This window comes from Mus musculus, chromosome 4 (genome assembly GCF_000001635.26).
Source record: "Mus musculus strain C57BL/6J chromosome 4, GRCm38.p6 C57BL/6J".
NCBI classification, from domain to species: domain Eukaryota; kingdom Metazoa; phylum Chordata; class Mammalia; order Rodentia; family Muridae; genus Mus; species Mus musculus.
Genome location: NC_000070.6, coordinates 136,794,693 through 136,820,663, shown reverse-complemented (window position 1 = coordinate 136,820,663; position 25,971 = coordinate 136,794,693). Strand labels below are relative to the sequence as shown.

Here is a 25,971-nt window from a genome sequence, read left to right as displayed (position 1 = left end):
GAAATAAAAGTCATCTTCGTGTCTGGACTTGAGGCCTGTCCTTAAGATATCTTATTATGTATATGTAAATGTCTTAAACAAACAAAAAAAGAAACCAAAAATCGTGTGTGTGTGTGTGTGTGTGTGTGTGTGTGTGTGTGTGTGTGTGTGTGTAATGGAGTGTGCTACAGAGGAGTGTCTTCCAGCCTGTGCTGTGGGAGAAAGCATTCAAGCGGAATGAAAGACATTCTTAGTGGAGGGAACGGCCTAAACAAAGGCCCAGAAACTGGAAGGAGGCTGCTTTGTGGATGGATGCCACTGTAGTTGGAAGGGGGTGTGAAATGGAACAGAGAAGGCGAGCCCGGCAGAGGTGTGAGCAAGGTAAGTGGCCTTGAGTGACAGGCTGTAGTTGATCTTCGAAGCAAGAGAAGGGTGACAAAAGACATCCGGAGCAGGGAGCAGGTGATGTGGCTCAGGGTGGAGAGCCCAGGCACAGCCCCATTAAACAAGACCCTGTGCGCCTGCCAGCCACTGTGTCTATCAGCGGGAGAGAGAGAGAGGCAGAACAGGCAGGACCAGGGCAGAGAGCAAATCGGCTGGGGCAGCATTCCGGCTCCTCACTCTCCTGCCCAGACCTCTAGTTCTCCACCCCACCCCCACCCCTGAGCCCCCCAGCTCCTCACACCAGTGGCATTTCCTGCCAGCCAGAGAAAGGTTCCTGGCACCTTGCTTAGTCCAGGTCTTCCACAGAGTCAGAACAACCTGAATTTATCCCAGAATTCAGAGTGTCCAAATGTGGGGAAACAGAGGCCCAAACTGCTGTCTGCCTGAGGTCATGCAAAACTTGTGGCGTGCTGGGACCTATTTGGGGTGACAACACTCTAAAATTGGTGGCTCCCCTTTTCTCCTGGTAGGATCTTAGATGGATTTTTTTTCATCTGCCTCTAGTCTTTTTGGTGTGAGGCGAGATGGAAGGAGAAAGGGCGGGCAGTGTGTGTGGGGGGTCGTTATAAGCACTTAATCTCTCTGAACCTTGATTCAGCTTGCTGTGAAATGGGTCCAGTAATCACAACAAAAGTAAGACTCAATTTACTCCTTCCTGAGTATAAACTTCAGGCTGGAGGCTAGCTTGGTTGGTAGAGGGCTTGTTACCATGCACGAAAGAAAGAAAGAAAGAAAGAAAGAAAGAAAGAAAGAAAGAAAGAAAGAAAGAAAGAAAGAAAGAAAGAAAGAAAGAAAGAAAGAAAGAAAGAAAGAAAGGAAGGAAGAAAAGAGAAGAGAAGAGAAGAGAAGAAAAGAAAAGAAAGGAAGGAAGGGAGAGAGAGAGAGAAAGAAAGAAAGAAAGAAAGAAAGAAAGAAAGAAAGAAAGAAAGAAAGAAAGAAAGAAAGAAAGAAAGAAAGAAAGAAAGAAAGGAAGGAAGGAAGGAAGGAAGGAAGGAAGAAAAGAGAAGAGAAGAGAAGAGAAGAGAAGAGAAGAGAAGAAAAGAAAGGAAGGAAGGGAGAGAGAGAGAGAGAAAGAAAAAAAGAAAGAAAGGAAGGAAGGAAGGAAGGGAGAGAAAGAGAGAGAGAGAGAGAGAAAGAAAGAAAGAAAGAAAGAAAGAAAGAAAGAAAGAAAGAAAGAAAGAAAGAAAGAAAGAAAGAAAGAAAGAAAGAAAAACTAGGCAGGCCGCTGCCCCAAGTGACCTGTTCTCTGCCGTAGTCCCAACTGCTCTACCCCATCTCCATCTCTTTTTCCCAGTGATGCTGTTCCATCTCCAGCACCAGATAAACTAGCGAGCACACATCTGTAATGCCAGAACTCTGTAAGTACAGGCTGGAGCCAGGCAAGTTTGAGACCAGCCTGGGATATGTGAGACTTTGCTTCACCACACACACACACAGTACCAGCACTTCAGCACTTGCCTGGGATGTAGCGGTTGTCCATTTAGTATATACTGAGGGAGAAGGGAGTGTCTGTCATTTGTCAACTCCAGGCCTCTTGTCCCTGCACCAAGGTGTCACTTGTGGGATCATGCTTAGTCCACCAGTCCAGTGGTTCTTAAATATTCTAATCCTGTGACCCCTTAACACAGTTCCTCGTGGCATGGTGACCCCCGCCACGCCAACCATAAAATCATTTCATTGCATACTTCATAGATGTAGTTTTACTGCTGTTATGTAAACATCTGACATGCAGATGGTCTTCCGCGACGTGACCCCTGTGGAAATGGGTCGTGACCCACAGGTTGAGAATACTGCTCTAGTCACATTGCTAATGAGGAAACAGCCGTAATGAGGCCGCCTGAACCTCACTCATGATCACAGCACCCGGGCCAGGAAGCCCATGTGATTGGACAGGCTACTGAAGACCTGAGTGGATGATGCATTGGGCATCCTTGGGGGACTGCTGTGGGGCCTGGCTCAAAGTGGCTGCGACAGAGGGTGTCCCAGCTCTTACCATGTTATCCCCATGAAAAGCTTTAGGCTAGTCTGGGTCAGTTGAGGTTCATCCCTGTAGACTCTCACACTAGGGAACCTGTTCACGTCTGACTCTCTCTACTATTGGGACCCACCCATCCCCAGGGGACTGACATCCCAGTTTCTGCCTCTGCTGTCATCCTCCCACTGTCTTCCCCAGAGGCCTTGAGTTGGCCCCTTGAGGGGATCACCTGGATGCCGGTGTGTGGAGGCCCTGGACAGAGTAGCACCCTCTCGGTTCCCCTGCAGTGCGTGGCCGTCCCAAGGTGCGAGGCTCCAGCTGCACGCGGCCCATCAATCTGCCATTCTGTCTGCTGCGCACGCGGAGAAACAAACACAGCTGTGTTTATTCCAGAAATTACACATCGTGATAATGTGCTCACTCGGGGTAATGCCTCCCGGTCAGGATCACAGGGGGAGCTGCACCAAGGTGCCTGGAATCCTGGGCCCCCTTTAAATTCTCTGTGACAGCTAGGCTGTTGGGTAGACCTTGGCTGGCAGAGTAGCCTGCAGCCACAGGACGTGCACAGACAGTGTGGGGAGCTCCAGTTTTGAAGGTAGTGGGCATTGTTACCTGGTGTCTCCTGGAGGGGGAGACTAGAGGGGGAGAGGGGTGGCCCTTGGCCTCAAAACGTCCAACTGGGAGACTCATACCTGTAACCTGAAGCACAGCCACCCAGAGTCACACAGACCTGTTAGTGGAGTGTGGTTCAGGATTGGACTCAGAATCCAAGCATGTCGTTTCCCTCAAACATCCCATGGCTCCCTGTTGCATTGGAGACGGGGCCATCCATTCCCGGGACCCAGAGGCCAAGTGTTTTCTGGCTGCTTCGCACATGGCAGTTGTAGCCACTCTGGCCTTTTGATCTCTTACTCTCTAGGTTTTCCCCACCACAGGACCTTTGCACTGGCTGATCCTTGCATCTGGAATACTGCTTCTCTCATTGTCTGGCTGTTGCTCATCCGTGCTCCGCTGTCTTCCTCCCCCACTCAGTTTCATAAGCAGCATTTGTCAAAATCCTAATTTTAAGTTAACCCATGTCTTTAATCAGCATTTTCTCCGTCCTACCATAATGCAAAAGCAGAGGTGATTACACTGCCGACCGCTGGATTCCCCAGGCCTACTATGGGCCAGGCCCATAGTAGGTGTTCATTTAAGATGTGTCAGTAGGAAGAATGAATGAGTGAAGGCAGTTCTCTGCTCTGTGAAAGGGGGATCTGCTTCTGTTTGTTCTTCAGGGTGACAGTTGGCAGAGTGCTGTGACATCCGTCATCTCCCTTTAATTGAACAGACTGGTATTGAAGTCTGCAGGGGCTTGGCACAGGGCCAAACCCCAGGGTGGGGGTGTGGGAGCTGAGGTGGAGCCAGCATCAAGGGCTGCGGCTATGCACAGCCCCTGGGAGGAGGGTCCACTGGGGCAGCGCCTCTCCCATGCAGACAGAAGAAGCCTTGGTGCTCAGGGAGGGGAAGGGATGAGGACGGCACATGCGAATTGAGACCTGATGGACCGGCAGCCGGGGCTTCCCCCTACTGCCACCGGATGCTCTGATGTGCAGTGCCTGGCCTTGCTGGCCTCTGAGAGAGTTAGCAGTCTGACCCTGGGCATGCTGTGGGCTAGCCTGATGCTCTATTGAACTTTTATTTTCCAGGTCAGCCTGATGACGAGTGTCGTAGAAAGTGCTTAAAATATAGGTGGAGAAGCAGAGGGTGGGAGATGAGGGCAGCTGGGTGGAGAGGTGTTTCATGGGCAGAGCAAAACCTATAGGAGAAAAGAAAGAGGGGGGGGGAATCTTATGAGTTTATGAGTGCCGGGAGGGTATGCCAGGTAGAGGGATAGCCTGAGCTAAGTCCCTGTTGGCAGGAATCTGCAAGGAGGCAGAGTAAGGGGCTAGTGGCAGGTGATTGAGAGGCGGGGCCGGGCTGCACTAGTTAGTTCCTTCTGTGAGTGAGTTGATAGCCACTCTGGAAGGCATTAGGAGGTGCCTGGACCTAACCTGTGCTCCGAAAGTCAGGGTAGGGAGGGGAGCAGAGTGTGGGTGGGTGGGGGTGGGGGAGGAACCATTATAGTAGATGGTAGAAGGAACCTGACAGTGTTGGCCTTCTTCAAGTTTCAGACAGAGGAGGGTGGCACCTTATGCTTTCCCGTGGCCCAACTGGGGCAGCTTCTGTTGTCATGGACATAAACTTGACATTTTGTTTCTGACATAAAGTAGTAACTTACTAATGGACCCGACATCAATGAGCTTGTGACTTCAGTGCCCTCCTAACCATCCAGAGGGAGACAAGGGCAGATAGAGGGTGAGGAGGGCCCTGGGCCCTGGCTCTGTTAGGATTCGTGGTAACTTTGCATAAGCCTTTTCCTCCTGGAACCAACCGGCTGTATTGGAGGAGAGCTGCGGACAGGTCCCAAGCCACCCACCTAGGCATGTCCTATGTGACTGGACCTGACGAATGACTTTCCCAGCTTAGAACTCCATTTCCTTATCTCTAAAATGCAAAACACAAAAACAAACGCCCATTGTGTAGAGAAAGGGCCCAGCAGCAGCCCTGGGAGTGCCTTAGGTAATCCCTGGTCCATACCATGAGGAGTTTGCCTCATGACTTCCGCTCCAGCAGCAGTCTTAGGTCAGCCACTCAGGGATCTCAGCAGAGCTCTGCAGCAGCCACCCCAGGAGACAGCGCCCTCTAGTGGAAGGGCTCCACTGTCTCTCTGGCCTCTCTCTGGCTGCTGCTCCTCTCTGCTCAGCCCACTGCTTCCCAGGGCTATTAGAGGAACCAAGAACCCTGGAAAGCGCTTGGAGGGAGGGGCCTGGCGGAGTCTGGCTCCCTTCTACCCACATGTGTGGGCCAGTTGCCTCCCAAGGGTGGGGGTGGATGTAAAGAGCAGTGGGGGGCCTGGGAAAGGTGAGGGGGCTAAGGAGGGTGTGGTAGGGATGGCAGGGTTTAAGATGGGTGTGGGGGGCCAGAGGGCAACTGTAGCAGTGCTCTCTAATTTTTGAGCCAACCTTTCCCCCATCTTCATATAATTAAGAGTATTTTTAAAATGCCTTGTTGAAATAAAAATAGTGCATCTCCATATGACCTCATTTTATTCCACGCCCCACAGTGTGCTCACATACATGCACACACGCATACAGACACAATTGGGCTTTAGAAAGTATGCGTTTATGTTTGTGTGTGCATGCATGCAAGCATGTGTGTTTGTGTGTGTGTGTGCGTGCACGCGCGTGCGCGTGCTTGTCTGTCTGTCTGTGTTTGTGTGTTTGGTGACTGTTCATGTCCCACAGCATGTGAGAGGACCTGTGCGAGTCAGGTCTTTCTTTCCACTGTGGAGCCTAGGGATCAAACTCAGGACACCAGGTTTGGCAGCAAGCCTCTTTTCCAACTGAGCCATCTCATGGACCCTTTACTTTTTCTTTCTGGACATTTGCTTATTATAGTTGGATTTTAGAGTTGACGTTTGTGCCTCCCTTTTGGAGGCTCTTATTTTGCCCAGCCGGTAAATACTGAGGGGACCCCTCTTGATTTTCTAATTTGCAGCCAGAGGCCTTGGGCACCCACTGGCACATGTGTAGCTCTGCAGTATCCACAGGCACTTTCCTTGTGACCCACTGCCGGAGGCAAGACCGAGGTGTGTGTGGTTTTTTTTTTTTTACAGTGGCTGGCTCATGTCCTGGCCCATGCTCTTGCCCCAGTAGCTATGCCTTTTGAATATCGATGTAGCTGTGAGTCCCATCAGATATCTCTGGAGACTGAGGTTCCAGACAGTACAGACTTGTTTGGGTTTCCACTCTAAGACTGACCAGTTTCCCTACAGCCTTCTCCTCTGGCCACATGTTTAGACGGGCGGAGAGACCAAGATCACAGAGGGTAGGGTGGTGCAGTGGGAAGACCAAAGCAAGATGCCATGTTAATATGCGGTAGAAGCTGGACTTAGCACGTCTGCACCGGCAGTGTTGCTGCTTTGACCACATTAGCTACAAAGTCTCTACCTTCAGTCAATCAAGAAGGTTCCTAGCTCTGGCTGAGGGAGAGGAAGATGCTGGTAATCCCAGTTCTTGGGAGGGTCAAGCAGGAGGACAGAGACACTGAAACCAGGCAGAAATACATAGCATATAGTACATAGCAAGACAGGGTGGAGGGAGTATCAATGTCTCTGAGGGGTTCGATACTTCCCAAGGCCACACAGTCTGAAAGTCATACTTGGGTATAGTCTTAAGCCCAGGCTCTATAGCAGTACACAGACAGGTGAGGGCCGGTGGGCAGAGCCAAGAGCCACGCAGAATAGCCATAACCAAAGCACAGCAGTCCTCGTATGCCTCCCATCCCACACCTCCTCTATCCCAGCTCCACACTCCTGGAGCCCCCAGTGGTCAGGCAAGCTTGAGGTCCTCCCAGGTCTCTCTAGGGACAGGAGAGCATCCTGCTGTTGTCAGGCTTCCTAGCAGCAGGGTAAATTCCCTCTAGCACAGCCCAGGGCAGTGGACAGGGTCCTGTCACTTTTGTGGTCTCCAGTAGATCTCTAACATCCTGGAGAGACAGGAGCAGCAATGGGGGGGTGGGGGGGAGTGTGGACCCAGAGATGTGTCTACAGCAGGGGTGAAGCTGCCCTTGCTGTGCCTTCTGACTTCTTTGGGCCATAAAGAACTTTGAGAAAATGCTGAAATTGTGAATGATGTCTCAGAAAGTTTTAGGCACACACACACTTTTAGATATCATTTATTTATATTGTGTGCTCACCCATATGTATCATGGTGTGTGTGTGTGTGTGTGTGTGTGTGTGTGTGTGTGTGTGTGTGTGTGTGTGTGTGTGTGTAGGTCAGAAGAGAGCTTGCAGGAGTCAGTTCTCTCTTGCTACCGTGTGGTCCTGTGGATGGAAGTCAGGTCATCAGGTGTGATGCCAAGAGCCATTACTGTACCAAGCCATCTTGCTGGCCCTATTTGTACTTTCGTTTGTGTCAGAGTCTCACTATAGAGCCCTGGCTGGCCCTAGACTTGCTAAGTAGGCTAATCTGGCCTCCAGTAACTCACAGGGATCCCCCTGCATCTGCCTCGCAGACTGCTGGATCACAGGCATCTCCCTCGGTGCCTGGCAGTACTTGCTCTTGATAAGATGAGCTTTCTTCCTACATGGCCCCAACTGGACTCACACATGAGACCCTCCTGCGTCAGACTTCCAGGAGTGAATTACAGGCCTGTGCCACCACACCCAGTGAGGCCTCCCAAAATTCAAAAGCCACCATGTATGACTCTGCTGTTGCTGTGACAGCCAGCATGGTCTAACTGAGTCCAGGATTAGGGGTACTTTCCCATAATTACCTCCTAACACCTTTGTGAGGTAGGGAAACTGAGGCTCTAAAGCGTTGCCTCTCACTGAAAGGGGACAGTAAGGTTTGAGCTGCCCCTGCTTGACTGTGGAGTGCATTTCCCTGTTGACTGTGGCTGTAGGACAGTTACTGCAGCTGTCTCCTGTGGTCAGACTAGAGCTCCGTGGGAGTCACTGGTAGTTTCTGCCTTAGGAGGGGGAGTTGGGGGAGGAACCTGCTTCCGACCAGGCCTGGAGTCCCCTGGAGACCGGGCAGGGTATCCTGTCTCCTTTTTTACACTGAAGTCTGAATCCCTCTGGCTCCATGTGATGAAGAATCTGCCATCTGCCTTCAGTTGACTGAATAGTCTTGTGCAGAGGTGTGTGTGTGTGTGTGTGTGTGTGGTGGTGGGGTGTCTAGTGTAATGGTTAAGCATGAAGCCATTCGAAGTTTGAGTCCTGAGTTCAAATCCTGCCTCAGTCCCTTACATGCTGTGTGGCCTTCCCAGGGCTGCTTTGCCATTCTGAGCCTTTCTTTTCCATGAGTTAAATGAGATATCAGCGTAATACAGAGGCACCAAGTCTGCCACAGAGAAGCCCCTGCTAAAGATGATGATAGGTGCTGGTTGGGTGCAGTGGAGAATACATGCTTTCTGTGCCCAAGGCCCAAGATGTCCACTATCAAAGGCAAAGATAACGGTAATTGACCAACCCGGCTTATGTAAAGGGTACATTTGTGGAAAAGACCTCTATGCTTGGCTGGTGTGGGGCAGTAGGGTACAGAGCCACCCTCAGAAGCACAGTCTGTGCCCTGTGACCTTTCCAAACATCGATCGCTCGCAGTCCCCTTCACGAGCTGCAGTAGAGTTCCTTGAACCATCCTCCCCCACTCCAATTGACTGCACTGGCCACTGTGTTGGGGCCCCAAGTGATTCCCTGGAGGGTGGAAAGGTGTCTGGGGGTTGGGGGGGGGTGGCAGTCTGGTTCCCATAGGCCTCAGGAGGAGGTCCTGGGGCGGGCTTTAGGACACTGGGCAGGGTCAGCGCAGATAATGCAGCTGCCTGCCCTCCTAGCCGGTGCAGGGCTTATTTGTCAGAGGGAAGCCTTTCTTCCCAGGACTGTGGGAGGCCCCCAGGATAATAGCGCTTCCAAGCACGGGCCCAGGGCCCAGCCTGTCCCAACCCAGTGGCCCCTCAGAGCAGGGGAGGAGTGGCTTGGGGACAACCCAGCAGTAAGTCACCTTGGCAGTGGCCTCTGAGTAGATCCCGAGGCAGAAACAATACCAAGAACTTGGGACTCCCCCTGGAGGCCACCAGGAATCAGTGGATTCAGACTGTGCCTCAGTTTCCCATTCTGTCTGCCTGGAGTACCGGTAGGCTAGAGCTAGCTGTGCCTAGGCTCCGCCCCTGGCCATACCTCCTTCATTCATCTCTAAAGTGGCCACCTGCCCTCAGACCTCCCCCTTCCTCTCCCTGACCTTAATGGCGACGTCGGCAGGACCAGAAGGTCAGCCCTCATTACGACTGTTCTTTGTTGACTAAAAAAACCGGGGTGGGAATTTGGGGGGGGGTGCAGATGCTTAATGTCCTGGCCTCTGGTGAAGTCCTTCCTGTCCTGCTCCTTCTTACCCACAGACTAATCTTCACACGTCTGTGTCACAAGCCCCACCCCACCCTCACCCCAGTTATTCAGGCCATAGCTGCTATTCTCTCAGTTCTATGTAGCAAGCTCCTATTCAGCCCTCAAAGGTCCAATACAAGGTCTCCTTAGTGCATCCTGCTCTCCAGCTGACCCTGGCCTTCAACCCACATCTGTAGTATAGATGGCCTTGGAACAGTGAAGAAGTTTGGCTGAGTCCTTCCACATCAGCCTCCTCTGCTAGCCTGAAATGTGAATTCTCTCACCTCAGAGCCTCGTTCCTCAGGGCACAGCACAGGGCTGTCCCCAGCAGGTTCTTAGCCCATGTTTTATGAATGAGGGAATACACTGTCGGCCCCTAAAAATAACTTTCCCCTCGATCCTAAAGGCGTTTACAACTCCGCGTGACACCCGCACCAGCCCGTGGAGGTGGGAGGAAGTGATCAGGCTGTTCTCACGCTTTATAGACCCGACCGTGCTGGATGAAGCCACTCTTAGGGTGACAGGACTCAGAATCTCCATTTTGGGTAATGAGGTTGGGGGCTGTAACCCAGCCCCCACTTTGGGAACAGCCTGTTCAGAACGCAGATGACTGTCTGCTCTGGAGAGCCTAGCTATTTCCTCGGTTTTTTCCCTGTGCACGTGTGTGTGTGTGTGTTGTGTGTGTGTGTGTGTGTGTGTGTCTGTGTGTGTTTGTGATGCACATGGGTAAGCATGGCTGTGGACCCCAGACATCCAGTGTCTTCCTTTCTTTCCACCTTATTTTCTGAGATACGGTCTTGCCGAACTTGAAGCCGCCAGCAAGCCCAGGTAGCTTCCTGACTCCGGCCCCCAGCCCCAGGATTATACATCTTACCTCATTTTCTTGCAGACTCAGGACCTCAGGCTTGTGTGGCAAGCACATTCCTAACCAGGCCATCCCAAACCCCTTCACTGCCCTTTCCTTCCTGACCTCTGCCTCTGTCCCCAGAACCTTATGAGTTTCCAGTCCCCGATCCTCACGTGCTGTCATCATGGCGATGGTGATGAGGCAGCAGCGCTGTCTCTGAGCAGCTCGACCCCTGTTGGTGCCATGTAGCCCCGTGAGCTCTCACAGTGCAGGTGAGGAAACCAAGGCTGTAGAAGCAAAGTGACTTTCCATTGGTCACCCTGCAGTGCAGAGCCAGGGCTTCACTCTCCGGGAGAGTCCCTCATGCTTCTTTGTTCTAGAACTACACTGCTGTCCATCTGTCCATCCATCTGCCTACCCATCTATCCATCCATCTGCCTACCCACCCATCCACCTATCCATCCACCCATCCATCCACCCATCCATCCATCCACTCATCCATCCATCCATCCACTCATCCACCCATCCATCCATGCATGCATCCATGCATCCATCCATCCTTCCATGCATGCATGCATGCATGCATGCATCCATCCATCCATCCATCCACTCATCCACCCATCCATCCATGCATGCATCCATGCATCCATCCATGCATCCATCCACTCATCCACCCACCCATCCATCCACTCATCCACCCATCCATCCATGCATGCACGCATGCATCCATCCATCCATCCATCCATCCATCCATCCATCCATCCATCCATCCATCCTTCCATGCATGCATCCATCCATCCATCCATCCTTCCATGCATGCATCCATCCATCCATCCATGCATCCACCCACCCATCCATCCATTCATCACTCAGCCATCCATCCACCCATCCACTCGTCCGTCCACTCACCCATCCATCCGTCCAGTGACGATTTTAACACATACGTCCCGTTGCCTGTTTTAGTCACTTATTTGTCCCCGTACTAAACAGTTGCTTGCTGAAAATCTACCGTGTGTCAGGCTTGTGCTGCAGAGCTTTGGGAGGTGAGGCTGGCTGCAAGCTTTGAAGGTGGCATGGGCACGTAGGAGAGGTGTTCACGAGGTCAGGATGCTTCCTTGTCATCTGAAGGTCACCCTGGAACCACGTCAGGAAGGTTGGGTTGGCCATGAGCCTGCATGCTCTTGGAGGCTCCGTTGCACCATGGGCCACACTTGGGTCCCAGTAATTTCTAGAGATAAATATACACAAACATACACAGATGTATGTATGTATGTATGTATGTATGTATGTATGTATGTATGTATGCATATGTATAATATATGTGCATGTATGTATATATAAAGTCAGAGTCTCATGTAGTTTAGGCTAGCATCAGCCTCCATGTGTAGCCAAGTATGATCTTGAATTAGTGATTCTTCTCTCTCTGCCTCTGGAGTGCTGGGATTGCTAGATTACAAGCACAGGCCATCACATCTAGTTTATGCTGTATAACTAGGGGTAGAATCCAGGGTCTCATGTACGCTAGGCACTCTACCAAACGTGCTGCAGTCACCCTGTGACCCTTGTTCTTTCTCCTTGCGCACTTCCTCCATTATGTTCCTCATATGTTTCTGAGCCAAACACCACTGACTGGTCTCTCTGAGGCTGCAGGGATGCTCAGCTCGGAGAAAAGCCCCGTATTGAAGACACGCCCATCCACCTGGGCATCCTGGTATCCACCCCAAGCTGGTTCCCTCCAGAGCAAAGCGTCACAACTGGGGCAGTGGGAGAGCCGAGAGGAGCGTGCCCCTCCTCCAGCCCAGCATGGCTCTGCCCTGACTCACAGCCTGACTCTGCAGAAAGGGCTCAGGCTGCAGAGGACTGCCCGGGAGTTTGTGGTTTTGAATTCAGAGAATTCCCTCATCGGCTCAGGGTAGGATGCTGTACTCGTTGAGAGAGACATTTTTACAAAATAAATCCTTAGAGAAGCCAGGCGCTGAGGCTGGGAGGCCTGGCAAGGGATTATTTAAATAAACCCTGTTTTTGAAGCTTCGGGGGCCCAAATGATTTGCCTGAGCCTTTAGTTACTCCTTGTGTTCAGTTTATGGTCCCCAGTGACCCTGAGACAGTGTTCCTTGGAATGACGGCAGCAGGCCCTCTCCCTGGGTGAGAGCTTTGGTCTTTGGAGTCTCTATCATTCCTTTCTTTATTGGGGGGTGGGTAGGAGTCAATTTCACTTTCTTTAAGCAAGCATAGTTCGTAGCATAGTTCTCTCTTCGTGAGGATGTACTTCCTGCCCATTGCAAGTTAAGGGCCCCAGGTTCTAGCCTGTGGGATGTTCATGTACCACCCCCCATGGCCACATTGTCCCCATGTTCCTTAAGAAGGCAAGGAGATTTCATCCAGTCCTCTTAGGCTGGGACAACACTGGAATGGCTAATGTCCTGAGCCTTCCAGACCTTACTGCACACTTGCCTCTTTGCATGAGACTGAGGCTCGTGTATTCAGGCATCTGTGTAGCTTGCTGGGTGGCTGAGGACAGCCTTGAACTCCCTCTTTCTCCTGCCTCTCCCTGGGATTACACCAGGATCCGTTTTATGACGTGTTGGGGATCAAACCAAGGAAGGGCCTTGGTTGTGTTAGGCAACCACTCTACCAAGCGAGCCAAATCGCACCACTCAGCACATTTCTAAGTGTCCCCTGGGGGAGCGCAGTGCTCAAGTGAGACCCACGAAGTGACTGCAGTTCAGGCCTCGGCCCCTGGGTCCCTTGTCTGCATGAGCTTGAACTCAGCTGTCTTCCTTTGTCTCTCCCTAGGCGCCCTGTATCTCTCTGTCTTTGCGGCTTTCCCATGATCCTTTGCCCAGAGCTGGAGTGACAGCATCAGCCTCAGACTGTGCCCAGCTCTCACTTTCTCCTCAGTAAAGGGGGAGGGGGGCAGAGCAGAGCCTTTCCCCCAGAATAAGTGAATCCAGCGCTTCTGTGGGGCCCATGGGACAATGTCAGGGCTGTGGCTGTCCCTAGGTGGCAAGCTTCTTCTGGTGGAGAGCTGGCTCGTGCATCCTGCTCCCCATTGCTGACAACACGTTGCCTCCCCTGAGGCTCCCTTGTGGTGGTAAAAGGCAGGTCCCACCCCTACAGACACCCCCTTGTCCCCCCAAAACTGCACAGCAACCAGACCAACAAAGATGTACTTAGGCAGACCCTGTGGGGGCTGTAGGTGGGCAGTGGGGTCACCTGACCCTGGTGACATCTGTCCGTGGATCCTATCTGAGTGCCTTGTTCTGGGGCCTGTCTGCCTACTCTGACATCCACACCTTTTTATCCTGCTCTGAGGACACTTCTCCAGCGCAGGGACAGCCTGGCTGCCCTCCTCCTCTGTCCGCCCTGTAGTCTCCCTCTTATCTAAATCCTGAGCCTCCTGTCTCTCCTCTGGAGATAAGCGTCCATCCACGGATGTCTGTACATGTCCTGGGCACACAGTAGGCACTTAGCCACTAGCTGGGGTGGGAGGCTAAGGCTGTCTGCTTGTCCCGTTGGCATGTTTGGAATGTGCAAGAGGCTGGGAAGTCAGGGTGTGCCCTGCCCCCACCTGCTCTTTTTTTTTTCTCCAGAAGCCCACCTCATCAGCTTTTCCTTGAGGGCAATCCCCTGCCTGAGAAAACCTAGTTCGTGGGGGCTGTGCGTTCCTGTTTCAGAGTGAGGAAACCAGACTTACAGTGGTTCAGGGGCAGCCCTGATTGAGCATGGAAGCAGGCCTGTGCCTCTAAGGTGCATGCACACAGTGGGCACTGCACCCACAGATGGGGAAACTGAGGGTCACTGAGACGCCTGTACCCCAGGTGAATGGGTAGACAGGATCCAAACCAGGCCAATGTCCTGTCCCTGGCTTCTCCCTCAGAGCTGGGGGCTCTGCTGGACCCAGGAAGCATTTAGTGACGAGTCGCTGGCTAAACTAGGAGGAGGCCCAGAAGAGGCAGGCTGGAGACAGACAGTCCCTTCTGCATTCACGGTGGGCTTTGTGCCAGAGCAGAAGGAAGCGGGAATGTAGGGGGAGCAAGACTGGGAATGGGGACTCTTCACTGTGTCCCGCCCAGATTAGGAGAGCCAGCGTGGGTTTGTCTGGTCTGAGCACTCTTGCTGTTGTATTTGTGGATAGCGACGTCCAGGTCCCAGGTTTCCCTAGCATCCTTTGCTCCAGTTACCGGTGACATTAGTGACAAGAGATAGTGACATTCGTGCAGCCCCTTAAGAGGCAAGCCTCTGTGGAGCTCTGGTCTGCAGAGGCCTGGGCCCTGCAGATTGCTGTAACCACCTGGGCTCAGAGATGCTCTATGCTGCTGACCTCCAACACCAGCGACCAGCTCGCTTTACCCACATTGAGCCTAGCTGATGAGGCAGTTCGTCTCCCTGAGCCTCAGTTTCCTTTTCTGTAAGGCAGAGGGGTTATCCCTGCTTTCACAGAACACCTAAGAGGCTTGAAGCAGTGACAGTCCCAAAGCTTTGGTCCTGGTCGGAGTCCGGTAGAAACTGTACCACCCAACCATCTTCTCAGCTTTTACTATGAGTCAAGGCCTCGCTAAGTTCCCTGGGCTGGCCTTGAACTCAGGATCCTTCAGTTCAGTCTCCTAAATGGTTGACATCACAGGCTTCAGCCTCCAAACCTGGCTCTCCCACTGTTCTCTAAAAGCCCATCTCACCATGACTTCTACTCTCTCATTGATGGCCCATGTGGGGACCCTTAACTTCTTCATGAACCATCCCACCAGGCGAGGAAGGCCTCCAACACAATCAAGTCAGCTGTGTTCCGACCAAACTCTAGCCTTTACTGTGCGCACTGGGTCTGTGCGTCGCCAAGGGCCGAGAGCCCTTGTGGCCCCCCAGAGCCTAGAGGCAGGTCACAGGATCACGACAGATTTGGGATAGCTGCACGATGAATGGTGAGTTTAGTGGGGAAGGGCAGGGAAGGCTTCCTGGAAGAGGAGGGTCAGGATAGGATCCTGAGGCAGGAGCTGAATTGGCTCACAGGGTGGGGATGACACACACACTGTGGTTGGGAGAGACACTGATGGAGGCCTGGCAAGAGCGCTTGTTCCTTCTGATGGCTCAAAGGATAGAGGATGCCTGATTGAGGCAGAGGGGACGGGTGTGGTGGAGTCCTGGGTGGCTTGGCTCCGGAGCATCCCAAAGCCAGCCTGGCTTTTTGCAGGGGTGGGAGTGAGAGGTGGGGGTGGGTTGGCCTTTGCAATGCAAAGCCAAGTGTCCTGGAGCGACCACCCACTGTGTCTAGCCTCTCAGGCCATTGGGAAGCCTTTCCAAGTCCAGACCTCCTGCAAGGGATAAGTGGGTCAGAACAGCGCCCACGGTCCCTTCCCTCCAGAGAAGGGAGGGGCCGGGACAGTCGAGCTCTGTCCAGGCCATGTCCACATGTCCTCGCTCCCCACTAGGGACTCTGATTGCAGCCTCAGCCTCAGGTGTGAGCCCCTCCTCCTACCCAGTCCTGACTTCCTGCCTTCTAGAAGGAAGTTGGGACACACCCTGCCTTGCCTCCCACCCAGGGGTGCTCTAAGTGAAGTAAAGAATTCCGAAAAACAATTTCCAGAGCCAGTAAGCCTATAGGCCTCTTATTTTACAAGAGGCCCAGAGAGGGGGATTGACTGGTCTCAGGTCACACAGCAAACGAGAGAGAGGCAAGGTTGAGACTGAAACTTGGGTTTCTCTAAGGGCTCCTTGGTGCCAGAAACAGCCCATTGCTCTCTCCTTATCCCCAAGCCGGAACCTGAGCCTGGCTATTTCTTGTCTACCTGTTCTCCTGGCCAGTAACCATGACCTGTGGACCAAGTGCAGGTCTGGGCCAGGTTAACTACAATCATAAGAGCTGCAGTGTTTAGCCAGGTCCCTGAGCCAAAACACTATGCTAAGTACTTACCTGGATTAGATCACTTAGTCCTTGGTGGTGTTCCAGGTAGGGACGTGGCTTCTGGGCGGGTCTGGTGATCAGCCACGCTCTGTCAATTCACAGGGCAAATCCAGACAGTCTGTGACCCTCCAAGCTGAGGTGTTAATGGCGTACACAGCCTGGGCTAGGTGGCAGGACCCCCATGACTCACCCACCCAGAGGAGCGGGACAGATCCTGTGGTGTGGCATGTGGCTGTGAGCTGGCATTGCCAGACCCCCAGTCATCCAGGTCTCTGTCAGCTCTGGGGGGAGATAGGGGGGAGGGGGCTTCATGAGTGTCTCCTCACCTGGAAGAGACTTGTTTACCTACTCTGGTGGGTGGCATGAGCTTGGGAACCTGTCATGCCAGGTTGTGCCGAGAAGCTGAGCCAGTCTGCTAAGGGACAGGACAATGGGTTGGGCGTTCTCTTTGCTGTCACTGAGGAGCTGTGCACATTTGACCAGGTTGCTTCACCTCTCTGTGCCAAATCTGTGAGAAAAACAAACAAACAAACGGAGAACCGTATCATGGGAGAAGACCAGAATAACTCTGAAGTTTCCCATTCAAATCCTGCCTCGCCACAAATTATTTATTCTCCTGTCTCGTTGAAAACTGGAGCCATCTCGACCCCACAGCCTCTAATGCCGAGAGCGGATTAAATGCTTGGCGCCGGTTTTCACTCTTGCTGTTTCTTTCTTCTCCTTTCTGGTCATCTTCCCATCAGCTCGCTTCCTCTCTCTCTCCCTGGCTTCCGGGAAGCCAGGGTTCACGGTTCACAGGCACATTCTCCTCTTGTCTGGAAGGACCATTGTGCTCTTTCCTAATGGATGTAGAGGTGTTCTTACGTCCCCTTCGGTTGTCTCTGGAGTACCCGACAGAACCCTTGCCGACGAGCTCCTTCTGTTAGCCCAGTGCTTTGCTGGCTACCAGCCTCTGTGACCTCCTGGAAAATTGGGGAGCTGAAGACAGTGACCTTGGTATGCAGTTCCTTCGAGAATCTTCTGTCCCAAACGGAGGAAGCCAGGGCTGAGCTTGTCAAGAGCAGAAGCCAGAAGCAAAATGAGGGTCTTGGAGTGAGGTGTCAACTCAGGGGTCCCTAGGGGCTTTGCTGTTTCAGGTCCCATATCTCACCGGTCCCGAGAAAGGTGTCTGTCCTGGCCCCTCAGTAAGGGAAAGGAGAGAGGTGTCAGGCCTGAGTAGAGAGAGGAGGCCACACCTTCCCATCCACAGGGGACTCCAGAATTCAGCTTTGTCGCGGGTCTGAGATCTGTGCTGGAGACTAAATCTATGGTCCCCGCCCTGGAGGAACACCCCAGTAGACAGACGGGTGGAAGACTGGACAGAGATTGCACAGCTTGTTGGAATCAATAAGTCTTTCCTGTAAGATTTTATTTATAACGTAACTGTCATTCATTGAGTGCGTTGTATCCAACACTACACTAGGCTAATATCCTAATGTAACTTTGCGCTACCCCAAGCCCTCTCAAGGCTGTTGGCTTGACAGCCCACTAGGAAATGGAACAGAGCAAGACGTAATTAGCCCCAAGCCACACAGCTTGCCAGCAAGCGTGAGTGAAATTTCAAGTTCAGAATTCACACTCCTGGATTCTACCTAGCGAGTGTCCTTGCGTGAGCATGCAGGAGGAAAGTTCATACAGGGGCCAAACAGGAAAATCCTGGCCATGTTGGTCTGAAACTAAGGAGGAGGGAGAGGAAGATGGGAGAGAGGAGGAGGAGGAGTGGGAGCAGTTGCCGGGCAAGGTTGAACTACCACTGGCTTGCTCTCTCCTCGCCCGGAGTCCCAGGTCACGGAGCCAGACTTCAGACGTGCCGTGTTCATGTTTACCAGGGTGTCGGGCAGAGAGGGTTGAGGGGAACAGGGAAGTGGCATTGAATAACGCTGAGTCACTGGGTGAGAAAGGCCCGGTCCCAGTCCCCCACACCTGCCGATTACTCACGGAGAAAGTCTGTTTCCTGCCAACTCGTCTCTACCACCTCTCTGACAGCTCCTAATCTGCTTTTCATTGGAGAAAGCTAGTCTCCAGCTCAGACCTGCTGCACAGACCCCACTGGGGAGCCAGAATGCCAGGATATCTTGTCGGTGGGTTGTACACAGTTCAGAGAATGCATTTTTAATGCAAACACACACATACACACTCACAAACAGACAGACACACTGCTCACACAGACAGACACACACCCTACAAAACATACATACACCACACCACTTACACACACACACACACACACACACACACACACTCACAGACACACCACACACAGAGGCAGACATTCACACCACAAAACAGACACATTACACACTCACACATAACCATAGACAGGTAGACATGCACACACACTCATCGACCAGCAGACAGACTCACACATAGACTTTACATTTGGACTTCCTTATAGCTTTAACTGTCACATGAGCAAGCCGAGGCACAGAGAGAGCCACAGTAAGTCACCTGGGGTTGCATAGCTCTGTGTCAGATCATAAGCCAAGGCAGCCGTCTTCGGAACCCAAACTCCCTCAGGTTAGAAGGATTAGTGCTTTCTGGTTACGCTACTAACCTGATTTTCCCTTTACTAATGAATTTATTTCGGTAAAAATAGGTGACTCAATGTGAGGTTATAGCCTAGTTCGTGTGATGGCAGATATGGCCGGAAGCCTCATAGCAACCACTGAATTTGGAAGAATGCTAGCCAGCCTGAGCCTCCCATTGGTTGAAAAGGACATTTGGAGCCCAGAGAGGGAAAGGGACCTGACAAAGATTGCACAGCACTGTGAGTGGCCCCGGGCAGCTGGGAGCGGCCTTCGCCTACCACCCACGCTGTCTGCTTCCTGTGCTCTGAGCTAAGGCAGCTGCCAGGAGTGTGGAGTGTGCTCACCTGCCCAGGAGTGTCCTGCTAACAGGATCCTAATCGCACCTGCTCCTGGCGTGGCGTAGACAGGAGGTGGTAGTCATCACTGCTGAGTCCCCTGCTGCCTCTGTGTCACCTTTTCTCCCGAGGCCTGCCTTCCATGGAGGGAGCCAGGAGCTCTGGCTTGAACCAGCTCCTCACACCCACCACTATGCTATCCCAGGAGCTTTTGTGGCCATGGCCTTGGGAAATGTGAGCTTACCCAGACTCACACCCTCCTCAGGATGGCTGCCCCTCCAAGTTAGCTATCCCTATGTTCCCTTGACCTGGAAGGATATAGGACGCCAAGGGAGTCTGCCTCACAGAGGATAGGCTGTGCCTTTACATGACTTTCTCTCTGAGTCACCTTGCCACAGTGACCATTTCAGTATCATGGAAGCTGCCAGCGTGCCCTTCTGTTCCATGAGGGTCCCAGGATGGCAGGTCACTTAGGAGGTTCAATGGCAGAGACGCCTGGGAGACCTGGCTTCTACTAAAATGAGCCCTGGTCAGGAATTCTACCAAACGTATATGGACACTGGACCCTGGCTGCTCATTATGCCCCATGTGTCCCCTCTTTGCCCTGGATTGCTCTCCTGTCAAATGGCGCCTTCCGTAAGGTTGCTGAGTATGCACAGCACCGTGCTGGGCACTTGACCATATGGTCACTACACAGCTGCCCCCTGCTAGGCTCTGCTGGCCCTCTGAGTGGCTTTGGCAAGTGAGTTACCCTCAGACCCTGTGCCAGCCTGGGTGGTCAGGGAGGGCTTCCTGGAGTAGTGTAGAAAGGGGGTGGAGTGTGTTCCAGGCTCAGGCTCAGGCTCAGGCCTGGCCTCAGAAGGAGGCTGGAAGTCCTGAGATTGGGGGGTGTCTCCACCCCCAGGCTGCACTTGGGACTGCTTTGCGTGGGGCAGGAGCAGAAGATGAGCTGCTGAGTAGACGCCCCCTGGGGACAGTTTGTCGGGGAGCTTGACAAGGTTAAGCGTCTTCCGGGAACATCCCGCACTTCCCCTCCGTAGCCTGGTGCGGATCTATCATCCCGTATTTATCTAAACCCTTGCCGGACCCATTTGTATCCTGCGCCTCTCCAGCCCCAATATAACGAGCTCCAGATGTGGGGATGGGGCCCATCCCCAAGTCTTCCCCTCAGATCCGAGGGCGTGGGATGGGGAGATGAGGGAAGACCTGGTTAGCTTGCTCCCCATCCTGTTCCCTGACCCAGGTCCCAGGTGCTTGAATTTGAACTGGTGCTGGACCCTGAGGTAGCCTCAGGTACCATGACATTAGACCTCTTGTATCATTGCTGGGGAAAGACGAACCTGGAATCTCTCAACAGCCCACAAAGACACCAGCTGTGCCCTCATGTCAGACAGAGTTAGGCAACACAGGGGCTCTGAAGTCCTTTTGTCATGTGGCTCCCTGTTGGGTCACTCCTCTTAGTCGTTAGCATCTTGGGCCATGTTCTTGCTGCTATTCTAGAAATAACTCACTTTTCTATTTGTTAGAGTAAAAGAGTCCGTGTGTTCAGGAAAGGCCACATCCGTGCTGTAAATAAAGCCTGATGTCTCTTGACAGAAACAGAAGGTAACTGTGACTATAAATATTGCAGCGGCTGCAAGGCAGTGGCCTGCGTCTGCTCCTCCAGCCTGTATTCACAGTCGCTGCTGGGCTCCTTGCAAGTGAGAGGCTGGGAGGCTGGCGAGGACCCCAGAGGAGAGCAGACACTAGGAGCTGAACCAGGTGTGGACCATGGAGCCTCGCACCTTGGAAGGCTCTGCCTTCTCTGTCCCAGATGCTCCCAGGGTCCCATGTGCTGTGGGCATGCTCTGTATATATTGGGGGGCAGGAGGTGGGGTCTAGAAAAAGTAGAATCTGCAGGCTAGGGGGAGCCCCAAAGTCATGTCTACTAAGACCCTGTGTCTGCTGCCCAGCCTTCACGCTCTGTTAAAGACCAGTGAGCACCGGAGTGAGCATTGACGCTTCAGCGGCTGGGTAGACACACCTGTCTGAGGGTCTGGGAGAACTGAAAAGCTGTGACTTTTCTCATATCATAGCCTTTGCCAGTGCAATGCTGGGTACCGCTGCATCCCTGAGACTGTCCTAAGGGGAAACTCAGATCCTGAGCTGAGAAAGGTACTTCTGGAGATGGGTCACTGTGCGGCTCCCAGTACCTTGAAGCTCACTTGTAATGCTGGTATGTGTGTGTGTGTGTGTGGGGGGGGGGTATATGTACGTGTGTGTATGTGTGTATGTGTGTGTGCGTATGTGTGTGTATATGTGAGTGTGCGTATGTGTGTGTGGGGGTATAGGTATGTGTGTGTATGTGTGTGTATGTATGTGTATATGTGTATGCATATGTGTATGTATATGTGAGTGTGCGTATGTGTATATGTGAGTGTATGTGTGTGTATATGTGAGTATGTGTGTGTGTATGTGTGTGTACGCATGTGTGTATATGTGTGTGTGTGTGTGTGTGTGTGTGTGTGTACGCATGTGTGTATGTGTGTGTGTATATGTGTATGGGTTTACTGGGGGAGGGGTATGCACACACCACACCATGTATGAGGATAGAGGACAACTGGGGGGGTCAGTTCTCTCTATCTACCATGTGGGTCCCAGAGATTGAGGCCATTGGGGTGAGCAGCAAACACCTTTACTTGCTGAGCCATCTTGCTCACTCAAGGAAACAGTTGTGGGTAGATATAGGAGATGAAAGCGCCCAAATTAATCTGGTCAAAGGCCACCTTCAGTCAAGCTGTGGCCAGGAAGGAGAAGCCGTGGCCTCAGAAAGGTCTGTCCACCCCACTGCACTGTCTGCCCCACCTCAGGATGGGCCTCACTGGTATCAGAGGCCAGATACAGTGCACCAGGAACAAGGAGCCTCTCACCCTCTCACCAAGCCTTCCTTTGAGAGGAAGGTTCTGGAAGAAGGCGCTTCCCAGGGGCAGCTGGAGACCTCAGATGGATGCCGTGCTCTGTTCTGACTTTGTCTGACTTGATTTCCACCACTGTGATGTGAGATGAGTTCCTACGCCTCTCAAAAGCATGTTTAGATTAAATAGTTGATTAAATAAATAATCTCTTAGGACCTGGCGCATGCCCTATTTGTTCTCTGGGATTTCTAATATTAGGTTTAGGAAGGGGGAAGAAAACAGGTGTTTAGTCTTCAGAAGACGCCAAATGCTGTGTCCAGAGCTACCGTGGTTCCTCTCAGGAGGTCCTCAGAGTCTAGAGGATGTCTTTGTCTGAGAGATTGGCGATAGCCTAGGGCCACACCCTTGGAGGGTGCAGTCTTGTCTATCTCGTCTATACCGGGCATGTTGAAGTTCAGGACAAGGGACTCATGCCAAGTGGGATGGCGGGACTAAACAGCCCAGGGTGGCTGGGGTGGGGGGCTGTGGGGCCAGAGGGGCTGCAGCCAGCTCAGGAATTCTGGGGGAAGAGGTTTGCACTCTCTCCCACGGGCCCTGGGGAGCCACTGGCAGGCCACAGTCAGGGAGGGACATGATAAAGAGAGTGTTCAGGACGGTCTGTGCGGCTGCGGTTTCAGGATGGATGGGCGTCAGGAAGGCCCCACAGGGGAGGCAGGAAGCCCAGCTGGGCAGCTGGCCTGAGAAGGAGAGTTCCCAAGAGAGAGGCTCAGGGTTAACCTGGAACCACCGGTCAAGCCCAGCTAAGTCAGGGCCCAAGACTGAGACAGTCGGTCGGTGGGTCCAAGTGCCGGGTTTACCTTCTGCCAGTGTAGCGCTATCTTGGATGTCAGGGGCATTCTGACTGAGCTGAGCAGGCCTGGCTGCCTGTAGATTTATGAGGTGTGGGGGATGTGAACAGGGGAGGACGGAGCCTTGGCGGGTTAAGATGGGACTTCTGGAAAAGGGGAGAGCTGAGGACATTCTCCAGTCTACAGCATGGACGCGCTGACCCCGATTCCACTCTGTACATCCCAGCCACGGTTCCTGAGAGCCAGGCCCAAGACAGGTATCACCTGTAGTCTCAGTTTCTCCTCGCACACCTCCGAGAGGTGAGTGGATGAGGGGGCTACAAACACGAACTCCAGGCAGGAAGCTGTAGAATGTTCCTGAACCTGTGTATCTGGGTTGGCAGATGTGTAAGAGTCAAAGCAAGTTACAAGCAGGGTGAACTTCAGTAGGAACGCAATTCTGTGTGTGACTTTGAAAGGAATAAATACCCATTTATGCCTCTAAAAATACACTTAATGTGTAGCAAAATGTCTAAATGATCACTAATTGTGCCCACCTCCGGGGAGAAGGCTTTGACTTCTTACTGCAGACCCTGCTATATTGTCTCAATATCACATAATAAGCATATTTGTTTTCACTCAGGAATTTCTTTTTTTGAAACTCAGAGCGATGGTGGAGGAAGTGTTGGGGGAGGGGCTTCTCAACAATGGATGGTGGGCAGTGGGTGGCTGGCTCTATAGATCTGAGGATTCTCGGTGCTCTCTTGGAATGTTCTGGAGTTCTTGGAGAGTACCCTCTGCTGGAAGCCTCAGGGTCCACCCAGAGGAGCTCCCAGAATGCTGCAGTACAGGCTGGCTCCAGGCTGAGCATGTGTGGTTGGGACGTCAGGAAGGGTCTCTCCCCTAAGATGGCAGGCTCTGAAAGGTGGTAAGAACTGACCAGATAAGCAAGGACATTTCAGAAGGGAGACCCAGGGCAGAGCTGTTGCTCTCCAAAAGCGTTTGTTACTCTGCAAGGGAACCCAGGATAGAATCTGTTGTCTGTCTGAACTTTGGTGTCCTCCTCTGTGCAGTGGTCATTTTGATGATCATTTTAGACATCAGGTGGTACTCAGACATACAACTAGTTTACACGGCGGGTTACACAGAACTAGTGATAGAACTCAGGTCCTCAAGCATGCTAGGCAAGTGCCCCACTACTAAGCTATACTCACACAAAAGCTGTGTGTGTGTGTGTGTGTGCGCGCGCATGCATGTGTGTGACTCCGTACTTGGCAGTGGATAAGCAGGGATACGATAGCTGTCAACAGGGCTCTGGGCCATTCTAGGATCTAGGTCTACTCTGTGTGAGTGCTGAGCCCAAACTGGCCATCATTCTCATAGCACTGACTCTCAGTTGGGTTCTAGGACACCTTTCAGGCAGGGCACAAGGATGCCTCAGAGCAGCCCAGGCTCTGACCCTGCGCCTACTGTAGGATTCTGGCTGCCAGCTGGGGCCTGAGAAACATTGACCATAGTGCCAGTGTCACCTCTCACTTGTGGTCTTTACTGACCTGAGCCAAGAAGTCCCTCTGAGCCTTAATTCCTTCCTGTGGAACATGTGGATGGGAGGAAGCAAGCTGGACCCATTTCTGAGGTTACGTGAATCTGTTATAATGTAGTAGCTAGTTAGTCAAACCAGTCTGCACCCTCATCTTGTAGAACACAGTGTAGTGCCCACGGAGGGAGCCAGCTGATTTGGGTAGGTGATGGATGGATGGATCTGTAGATGGAGCAATGGAAGGATGATAGATGGACAGATAGATGGGTGGGTGAGTGGATGACAGATAAATTGATAGATGGGTGGATGAATGAGTAATGGATGGATGGATGGATGGATGGATGGATGGATGGATGGATGAATAGTTGGACAGATGGATGAGTTAGCTAACTGAAGAGCACATCAGAAAATGACTGGATGGGATCATGGGTACTTAATGCCTCAGGACCATTGCATTTGCCCTTTTTTCTTGGAACATATCTTCATGCTATGTCCTGGCCAGCCTTCTGACCTGCCACAAAGCTTTCTGGAGAGCACTAGACCCACAGACCATGGCTAATGTCCATAGACCTTGAGCAAACCTTTGGCTTCACACAACCACAGTTCATCTATACAAATGGAGACAGAGGCTTATGTGGTCCTTCTCTGTGTCTCTCACTAATACACAGTGTGTTCTTTACTGTACTTAACGGTGGTCTGTCCGTCCTAGGCTCTTCCTGCTCCACACTGGATCATCCACATTGCTGGAGTGCCCTGATGTCACCTCCTTTAGCATTCACCCTGATCTGCTCAGTGTAATGGTAACCACTCAGTGAAGGTCTGATCGACTAGTGTCCCTGTTGTAGGACAGCTGTAAGAAAGCATGGGGCAATGAGGGACATGCTTTGTAAACTGTGAAGTGTGGTACCAGGGGCACAACCAGCAGCTAGGTCCACACCATGGCTCTGCCCCCGCTGACTCCATAGGACTAAGGATTCAATTCTGCTTTTGTTATACTACACGCCCCCCCCCCCGTGTGTTCCATGTCCCCCTTCATTCAAGAAGAAGGTGTTGTGTTTAGGAGAGATAATTAACAGCTAGCCTTCCCCGATGGCAATCACATTCTCTTCATAGCCCCACTGTCTGTATGGTCTCCAAGCCAAATTTTGGGCGAAGAGGCCAAGGACCATCTCCAAACCCCACCTAGACTACACTCTGCCCAGAAACCTGGGCTCTGCATTGCATCAGACTCTCTAACTTGTAGATGCCAACCACCGAGCAGATGGGACTGACAGCCCAGTTCAACCGCCTACAGAAGACCAAGACATGGCAGTGCTTGGCTCATCTGGTCACATTCCCACCTCTCCATTGGCCTTACCCTCCCAACCACCATAGTCTAAGTGGGATTGAGGCACTTGGAATGAGTTGTACCTCAGGGTATGGGGTGAGAGGTATGTGCACAGAGGGAACCCGGTTGCCTTTGCTAAGCCACCAGGGTAGTCGGATGTGGTCAGATCCAGGCATGGCACTAAAGTCTGGTGAGTAAAGGACAGGAGGTCCAGGTAGAGCCCTGGGCTGCCCACACAAGTTATTCTTGCCCTACCTGGGCCCTACAGCCATGCCACTGGGGAGGAGCACCTTGTGTTTTGAGAACCCAAGCTTCTAGGAATCCGCTTCCTGTCATCCTGACTAAAGAGGGCAGGACACTCGCCACGTAGGAG

General features: G+C 52.4%; 1 protein-coding gene and 1 long non-coding RNA gene across 9 annotated transcripts in view; one reads left to right on the top strand and one right to left on the bottom strand.

Moving 5' to 3' along the window:
* The window catches only part of Ephb2 (Eph receptor B2), a 188,791-nt gene that overhangs the window by 15,663 nt on the left and 147,157 nt on the right, over positions 1-25,971 (top strand). The window lies entirely within an intron of this gene.
* Positions 15,000-21,088, bottom strand: Gm52708. 2 transcript variants are annotated; one of them, XR_003955290.1, is made up of 3 exons: positions 18,086-21,088; positions 16,118-16,616; positions 15,000-15,518 (listed from the first exon to the last, which is right to left on the bottom strand). It is a non-coding gene; the product is annotated as a predicted gene, 52708 (long non-coding RNA). The 2 variants fall into 2 exon arrangements; XR_003955291.1 differs by lacking the exon at positions 18,086-21,088 and having other exon boundaries at positions 16,118-16,196; positions 16,299-16,704.